The sequence below is a fragment of the Macaca mulatta genome, chromosome 2 (assembly GCF_049350105.2).
Source record: "Macaca mulatta isolate MMU2019108-1 chromosome 2, T2T-MMU8v2.0, whole genome shotgun sequence".
Classification (NCBI taxonomy): Eukaryota; Metazoa; Chordata; class Mammalia; order Primates; family Cercopithecidae; genus Macaca; species Macaca mulatta.
This window is the reverse complement of record NC_133407.1, coordinates 133,916,051-133,925,745: the sequence shown is the minus strand read 5'-3', so window position 1 is coordinate 133,925,745 and position 9,695 is coordinate 133,916,051. Positions and strand designations below refer to the sequence as shown.

Genomic DNA, 9,695 nt, shown 5'->3' with positions numbered 1-9,695 from the left:
GAACATTGTATGTCCCCTTAGTCAAACATTCACCAAATGTTAAAAATTCTTTTTCTACAGAATATTATGATATTAACCAGGCATAGTGATGTGCACCTGTGGCCCCAGCCACTCAGGAGGCTGAGTGGAAGGATGACCTGGACCTGGGAGCCAGAGGTTGAAGTGAGCCAAGATGGCGCCACTGCACTCCAGCCTGGGTGATGGAGTGAGACCCTGTCTCAAAAAAACAAAAAGAAGGTTATGGAACCTATGAAGAATCTTGGATATACTAGTGATCCTAAAATGGAGTTCAAAACTTAATATATAGTAATACTCAAATCTTGATTAAAGTGATAGCTATCACATATGAAAAGGAAGCTGAGAAAATATCTCAATTTTATAATAGGCATGATCTTTTAGTGATAGAACTTAGGGTGACTGCTGTTTCCTTCTTTATTACATTATCTATTAAACAGTACATATAACAATCTGAAATTCTTTTTTGTTGTTTTCTGAATTTATATAAGGATCCACAGTCCAAGTAAAGGACCCACTAAGCATTTGTCAAGTTTATAAAATGTACTTTTCCCTTGAAAGCTAACTTACATTTTAGAAAGATAAACAAGCAGTAAAATTTTCCTTTGATTATCTTTCTGAGATCTCCTAAGTGACTTTTGCCTTCCTTCCCAAACTCTGTCTTCCCCAACACTTCCCCAACACCGTCTTCCCAACACAATAACTGGAGATGATGTCTTTGCATTCCTGCTCCTTGTAAGAAAAAATAAATCAGCGTTTTGGACATGGAAAAGATTAAGATCAAATTTTAAGATGCCTTCTAGCTTGCCTTATGTAAGTAACATATATACTCTGATTTCCCCTGAATTTATATTTCTAAGCCAGACTTCCCTCTTTCTACACTCTAGAATCGTATATTCAGCTGCCCACATGAAACCTTAATTTGGTTGGTTATAGATATTTCACAGTTACTTTATCTAAAATTAAAATATTTTGGCTTTTTAACTTACTGCTGTATCCCTAGAACAATGTCAGAGCCCCGTATGTTACATAGTGTGCACTCCTCAAATATTTGCTGAATGGGTAAACACATGAATTATTACCAAAAAGGCTTGTGGACCTCTGCAATAATCACAGTACATTAGACATGACTGAAGAACATTAAAGGATTTGATTTCTTGAGTGCTTTACAATTGATTATTAGTCACTGAATGATATTTGAAAATCATTGTAGAAGAATCCCTTATATTGATCTAGCCCTTTATTATATATATTAATAGTATTTCATATTGTAACATGTCATATTTATAACATTGCATCAGTCTTCTAACAAAGTATAATTCAACCATGGAAGATATTCTTTTTTCTTTCGTATGTGGAGAAATTAAGAGTCATCATTTATTGAACATTTATTATATGCCAGTCACTGTGCCCAGATCTTCATCTTCTTGTTTAATCCTTGGTACTAGAGATCAAATTTTAAAGGTGAGGAAAAGGGCTTGGATAAACTTAGTGTTCTCATGAGCTAGGCACCTTGTAAGCTGGGAATTATAATTATTAGTGAAGTTTTAAAAAGAGAAAACGGGCTTAGAGGCATGAATTAACACCCCAGTTTCTCATAGGAAGGGTTGGATGAGCTGAGGTTCAGACCCAGGTTGTCTGGTTTCCAAACTTGTGCCTGTAAGTACTACACAATGTAATCTCTTCATGAAGCTCTCAGCCCTTCCTGGGACTAATCACAGCTAGAACTTAGACCATTGATTCCTAACCCAGGTTGAAGTGAGCCAAGATGGCGCCACTGCACTCCAGCCTGGGTGAGTTTGAATAAACTCACCATGAGTTTATTTAATCTTACCTGGTTGGATGATGATATTAGATATACTATGTGACTGCCCCTGTCACTCCATGTTCCTTAAACCCATTATTCTTCCCCAAGCAGTAGCTGCTTTGTCGGGGTAGGGGTGTCACAAAAAGTCTACAGCAAGCCCTCAAGTACATTTCTGAATAGATTTTGTAAAACTGTGGCAGGAGTAATAACTGGAAAGTCAAAGTGCTTTCAACAAAATAGTTTAGAATTTAGGGAAAAACTAGGCACTTTATGCGAAAAAATAAAGGAGTTTTACTGCACAGAATCCAAACCATAGACTTGGCTAATGTCACTTTTTTGCCACACAGAGTAGAAGTAAACATCTCTTATGGGTAGGTTAGAGGCACAGGCGAGCACAATAGCAACAACAACAACAACAAAAACAAAAACAAAAACAAAAAGACAGAGAGAGAGAGAGGAGAGGAGAGGAGAACTCAGATGCAGTGAGTAGGTTCTTATTCCTCCCTATCCTGACTTGCATCCTGAAGGAGGAGAGAAGAGTGGAATGCAGGAGACAATAGAGACCTTTGGCAGAATTAGACAGGCTCAAGAGCAACAGGGACCAGTGTGTCTTATTCCCCAGGGTGGGCCTGAGAAAAGGTATGTTTCTGAGAGATGCTTGGCCCACAGCAAAGCTGCTAAGCAGTTGGGGGATGGTTCTGAAACCAGAAACAAAAAGATGATACTTGGAAATACATTGTCTTTGGCACAAAATTTAAGAGAGCACCAAAAACCCAGCTTTGAAGATAAATCATATTTTAATGTATGATTTCAAAAAAATATAAAGTAATGGACAAAAACTAATTATGAACAAAATGTCAAAATATTAAGTACAGACTGGCTGTTGCTGGCTGTTTGTTTTACAATGCTGCATTTTGTACAATGAGAATCATTATTTTTCAATCTGCTCATGGTTCCTGGACCCCAGCAGCCTTTGTGTCCCATGATGGGTTGGTTTATAAGGATTGATGTTGATGTCTGAAAAGTTTGGACAAGATTTTATGTATAGTTTTTTCTTTCATTATTTATTGTCGTAGAATATATGTAACATAGAGTTTACCATTTTAATCGTTGTTAAAGGTACAGTTCAGTGGCAATAAGTACAGGCACATTGTTGCACAACCATTACCCATCCATGTCTAGAAATTTTTCATATTCCCAAACTGCAGCTCTGTGTATATTCAACAGTAACTCTCCATTATTCCCTCTCTTCTGGTCCTGGAACTGCCATGTAATCATGATTTTTTATTGTAGAGCTTCTCTTAACTTTGTCCGCTTGGCCCAAACCATGGGAGGAGGTGTCAGTAAGTGCATATAGGGGCAAACATTTTTCCTTTTGGCTCCAATATAACATGTCAAGACCACACAAAGGGAAATTGGGAGCTATTACCTAGACAATACTAGAAAAATGCCAGGATCCACCCAAATAATATCACCAAGCCACTCCCACTCTTCACACATCCAAGTTGACCCAACACCCTTGACATTTAGTCAGGCATTTCTCTCACACGATACTCAATAGCCATCTCTTCTATCGGTAGCAAAATCTGTGATCAGAAATGAGTCTTTGTGTTGATTCAGTGGCTGCTGCTCCTTCACCACTCCCAGAGCCAATCCATCAGGGAGTCCTGTTAGTTTAACCTTGAAAGAGCTCTCAACAGTTCCTGTCCATTGTACTGTTACTGCTGGAACCCAAGGCACTACTACCCTTCACCTGGGCTCACTGGAAAGAGCCTCTTGTCTGACACTTGTGCGCCTGCCTCCCTCTCATCCATTCTCCACATAGCTGCCAAAGTCGTCTGTTTAAAAATTGAATCATGTCACTTCCCAACGTAAAATGCATAAATGACCCTTTCATATATGTAGAGTAAGAAGTCCAACTCTTCAGCAAACCCTGCTCTGGCCGGCCCCAGACCACCTGTCTGAGCTCAACCCCTACCTCTGCCTTATGGGTTTGCTCTGCTTGGAGACAGAACAGTGAAGTTTATTTCCACCTCCAGACCTTTGCACCTGATGTGTCCTCCACTTTTTGCCTGGCCCACCCCTTGCCATCCTTCAAACTTCAGCCTTAGTCTCATTTCTTTAGAGATGAGCACTGAATTCTCTTTTGCAGCTTGTTTTTCTAGAAGCTTTTATTGCAAACCTTCTGTAGTTCTTTTATTCTATTAGTTTATTTATTCATTTGTCTCCTTCTCCAGAAAGCAAGTACTACCACTGCAGGGATTATCTCCCCACCCTGTAGCATTGCTCATGGCATGTAAGAGGCGCCCAAACCACTTGTTGAATGAATTCATAAACAAGTGATGGAGATTTTATGAAAAGTAGTAAAACAACCACCATGTGTTGAAATCAACTGAGGTGTTAAGCATCGTACAAAGCACTTTATATATACTGTCTCATATTAATAGCCCAATTTTATGTGAGAAAATGGAGGCTCATAGAGTTTTATGGACTTGCCCAAAGGCAAAAACATTGCAAGTTGAGTTTTGTGATGTGAATTAAACACTGCTGTACCAGCTTTTGAGAATGCAGAAACATGTGCCAATAATACGTGAACATAAACAGTTACACAAAATATTATAATACAGGCCGTAAAATGGCATACTACTGAAGAAAGTATCATGATCATATTCAGACATTTAAGCTTTTAATCAAAAACATTCTAATTAGTCCATATTCCATTTCTGCTCTGATCATATTTCTTCAGAAAGAGATAGGAATTGCTTTTTCTGAACAAAATATTCATTGGAGATCCCAAAGTGTGCAAAAATAGCTTTGCAATGCGAATTAAAATCTGCCTGGCTCCAAAACTTCTTTTTCTCTGCCACCCCTTACTGCCCGTGCCTTCTGCCAGTTGAACTCTCCTTGTTCAATCTTACATCTGCTTGGTATGGCAACATCAATATCTGTCCTGAGTCAAAGGTAGTACCAAGTACTAAGTGAAAATTGTCACAAGTTTTATCCCATTTCATCCTTCAACAACCCTGGAGGGTCAATATTATCATTATTTCTACTTTATAGATGGGGATGCCAGAATTAGGTCTTTTAGTTGGAGTCACAAAGCCAGTGGTAGAGGCTGAATTCGCACAGAGGCCTGACTGATGCTGGAGCCCCCACTTTTAACTCTTCAGCCTTACTGCAAACATTCTTCAGAGTGACTCTGTGAGGCTAGTGGTGGAGAGAGAACCACGGTCTTCTAAAGCAGGCCTTGCCTAGGGTGAGCCTTATAAATAAACAGAGCAACAAACTACGAGGCTGCAAAGCCCTGAGGTCTGCCATTATTGAATCTTTCCTTGAGAGGGGGACCACCTGCACATTGTTTACTTGCGGGGGCTTTGGAGTCATGTAAAGCCAGGCTTGTGCCTTCTGCAACTTCCTAACTATGTGATCCTGGCCAAGTTACATAACCTCTCTGAGCCTCAAATTCATTGAGATAAAATAGTGCTTACCTCCTGGGGGATGGGGTGGTGAGATGCGAATGAGATAAAGCATGGAAAAACTTTGTGCAGTGTTTGTCACAGAGTAAATGTCTAAAAATCAGAATCATTATTATGATTACTATGAACAGTTATGGACAATGTTACTTAAATGGTTTTTAGTCCTGTTTAAGTTTTCGAAAAGAAAAAAAGAAGGTTCAAGGAACAAAATTATATAAATTTCCAATTGGTCTAGGGCTAGGTGGGGTACCCATCCCCTTCTATTGTTGGACACAGGAAGATGCCCACTTGTGAGCAGATGGGCTTGTCTCACCATGAAAATAGATAGTAGAGTTCTCGTGACATAACATGGGAGTATTTGGCATTTAATAAGGGTCAAGCAACAAATCTTATAAATATTGTTGCATGAATCTATTCAGAAGTGAAAAGACAACTTTATTTTATACAAAATTTATCAAATTCCTACTATAGATATTGCCATGATGCATCAGTAAGTTTGCCTTCATATAATGAAAATAAGGAGCAAGTTTAATTGTATAACTAAACTCCCATTCTTTTTCAACAGATGCATTTTGTTTAACACCAGGAGATTGAAACAAATGAGTCTGACAAAAACATGAAGCTTTATTCCCACTTCTCTTTATTAGAAGGAAATTTAATTAATATTAAAATAGGAAAAACCAAGACATTGCCCTCTATACTACTGACAATCAAACATTGGTTATAGTGAACACAAACAATTATGCACATATAATTGGACTACAGACAACTTCTGCCTTCCAGTTACAAGAATAATTTTCCTACAAGTACCAAGAAAGAGACCATATAAAAATATTACTGGCACCAGGCTAAAACACATGTTGTACCCTTGAGAACCCAGAAAATAGGTGCCAACATGAAATGAACCTGAAATTGTATACAAAATACAACCAAATATTATGTCATAAAGGGCATGATTGTAAAGACTGCATCAGAATGATTATAAATATTTACTCCAATCATTTGAGCCTTTTAAGTCCAAAATATTCTACTCATTTATCCATTCCTGCATTACACTTCACATCTACATTTTTGTCATAAGAGCAATAGAGATTTGCTTTTCTAAACTACAGTTTTTAGAGATGATCTTAAGCAAAATAGCAACAGCATAAACATATGTAATTCCTAGGGCATATAGTCTCAGCTGCAGAGGTGAGGGGATTCTGATGCCACAGTTTTTCGTCTTTTCTCTCTAAATCACCACTAGTCACTCTTTCCAACATATGGTCTGGCCATGATGAAATGCGGTAACATATTTTTCATAAATTCTAATGACACAATAGGGTCACCTTAACATGAATTTGTCAACAAAATATCTGGCTGGCATATTATAGGCAACAAACACTTAAAAATTTTTGTTTATAATGTTTTAATCTCCTACACACACACCCTCTTTCCCCTTTTAACTTATACATCCCTCCAATTTTTGGAAAATTACAAGACTAAATATTTATTTTTAAATTTTATGCCTTACTATTTTCTGTGAAAAAAATTGAATTTATTGACATAGTTTGGATATATGTCCCCACCAAAATCTTATGTTGAATCGTAAACCCTAATGGTGGAGGTGATGGATGTGGGGCCTGGTGGGGAGGTATGTGGGTCATGGGGATGGATCCCTCATGGCTTAGTGCTGCCTTTGTGATACTGAGTGAGTTCTCACAAGATCTGGTCATTTAAGTGTGTGGTACATCCTCCCCCATCCTCTTTTTCTCTTGCTCCTGCTTTTGCCATGTGATGTGTCTGCTCCCCCTTTGCCTTCTGCCATGATTGGAAGCTTCTTGAGACCTCCCCAGAAGCAGATGCTGCTATGCATCCTAGACAGCCTGCAGAACCACGGGCCAATTAAACCTCTCTTTTCATAAATTATCCAGTCTCAGGTATTTCTTTACAGTAATTCAAGAATGGCCTAATACGTTTACTGAAATCATTATTTCTTGGAATCAATTTTAACATTTTCTACCAAGTTGCAAATGGAAGAATATGAAACAATGAGAACTATCAAACTTAAAACCTTAAATAAAAAAATTTTACCAGGCCAATTCCTCGTAAAATGGTTATTTTAATTCATGTTACAAATGATGAAATTGAAACACAAGGAAGACAATTTTTGCCAAGATATTATGTGGTAAGGATTAACATTGTTTTAGAAATCCTGTTCACAACAAGTCTGTACTGTCTTTAAATTATAGGTTAAGGTTCAGAAGTGTATTATAGCATTTAGATAAGCTGATGTTATTTCTACCACCTTGAAAAAAATTGCTCTTGTGATTTATCAGCACCTTCCTTCAGTCATTGCTCTGTTGCTCTTGAATTTCTAGCAAGAGAAGAAAGAGTTATTTATACTCATTGTCTCCAATTTCTTTCTTCCAATTTTTTCTTAAATCTACCTTAACCAGGATTTTGCTCCAAATGCTCCACTCAGATTGCTATCTACCGAATCGAAATAATATCCACATTGGTATTCCCAGTGACCACTTCCTGGTCCTCATCCTACTCGATTTGTCAGCAGCATTTGATGAAGTTGATTACACCCTCCTCCTTGAATCACTTTCTTCTCTTAGCATCCAGAAAAAACTACCAGTCTTCTTAAGGCCTTGACCTAAGATGTCTCAAGATGTCACATCAGCTATATTTAATTGGTCAAAGCAAGTCACAAAGGCCAGTCTGTATACAAGTGGAGGGCAAATAGACAGTACTCTGTGAGTAAACAGGGAGGGAAAAAATTGTTGGTAGCCATCTTTACAGACTACAGCATAGACCTCAAAAATAAATAGATGTTAAACAAGTTAATGAAGATTAAGAGGTTAGGAGAAGATCAAGAGAACTACGTCCCATTTAGAGAGAATCGTCATAATTTAGCACAACATGTTTATATAGAATATTCAGACCATCTATTTTTATTTTAAACTGAGTTTTTGGCAACTCTCCCTCCCCATCTTCTTCCTTGCCAAGAAAAAATTGAGATTTATAAAATTTCAAGTTACCATTTTACACTACACAGGCTTATGTTTTAGTCCATTTACTGCTGCTATAACAGAATACCTGAGACTGCGTAGTTTATAAAGGAAAGAGGTTTATTTTTCTAACAATTCTGATGGCTGGAAAGTTCAAGGTTGGGCAGCTGCATCTGGTGAGGACCTCGTGCTGCTTCAACTCATCGAAGAAACAGAAAGGGAATGGGTATGTGCAAAGAGATCCCATGGCAAGAGAGGAAGCAAGAGAGATACTGAGGAAGCCAGATTCTTTTTAACAACCTGCTTTCTCAGGAACTAATTCATTCCTTGAGAGTGAGAACTTACTCACCCCAAGGGAGAGCATTAACTTATTCATGAGAGATTTGCCCCCATGATCTAAACACCTCCCTCTAGACCCCACCTCCCAACACTGCCACATTAGGGATCAAATTTCAACATGGGTTTTGGTGGGGACAAACCACATCCAAACCATAGAAACTTACTTATGACTGCAATTAACAAAAATCAAAGATATTAGCGCTGATATCTCTGCTATTTCCTCAGGCATTCCTACATGATTCAAGGTAGCTGTCCCCCAACTAAAGGCATCATGTTCATATTCAAGGCAAGAAAATAAGCATGGGATGATGTTAGCCTGGCTTTTTCCCATAATTCCACAGCCATCTTTCATTCATATAGCAAAGGCTGGAACTGAGTCATATGGCTGCCCTTAACTGAAAAGGAAATTGAGAAGTGAGCATGTAGATTTTTCCAGACTATATTGTAGAAATAGCAATGGACAAGAGGTTTGGATTATATTTTGGATTATAGTGAATCTGTAGCATTCATCACATTTTTTCTTAAAAGAGAAAATTCAAGAACAAAATAAAAAGAAACATGCAAACAACTGTTTTTCTTTTTTTAGAGAAGGGTTGGAAAACTTTTTTTGTAAAGGACCAAATAGTAAATATTTTAGGCTTCAAAGCCCGAATGATCTATGTCAAAATCCCTCAACTTTATTATTTTAGTGTAAAAGCAGACATAGATAATACATAAACTAAGGAGTCTATGTTCTAATTAAAATTTATTTACAAAGACAAATGCTGGGCTGGATTTGGCCTACGGGTTACAGTTTGCTCACTCCTGCTTTACCACAAAAATGTGAGCAAGCAGATATCTATATTATGCATCTCCTCAGAGTATTAAACTTCTCCTCAAATGGTCTGCACAACCACTAAGAACCATATTTCCTGATTGTTGGCCAATGTATCAAAAAAGCGTTCATCGCATCATTGTTTCAGCAGTGCATGGGATGGGAGATTAACAAACGAACAAACCAAAACAAACAAAAATAGGTTCAAAAGTAGCAAATGTTAAGCCAAGATTTTATTATAGAAATAA

At 37.8% G+C, this 9,695-nt stretch overlaps 1 long non-coding RNA gene across 1 annotated transcript in view; it reads right to left on the bottom strand.

Annotated features, from left to right (window-relative positions):
• Positions 1–5,903: 5,903 nt before the first annotated feature.
• Positions 5,904–9,695, bottom strand: part of LOC144339535 (uncharacterized) — a 381,994-nt gene continuing 378,202 nt past the window's right edge. Inside the window, exon 10 of the long non-coding RNA XR_013414563.1 lies at positions 5,904–8,037. This is a non-coding gene — a long non-coding RNA (uncharacterized LOC144339535). The remainder of the gene's footprint in view (positions 8,038–9,695) is intronic.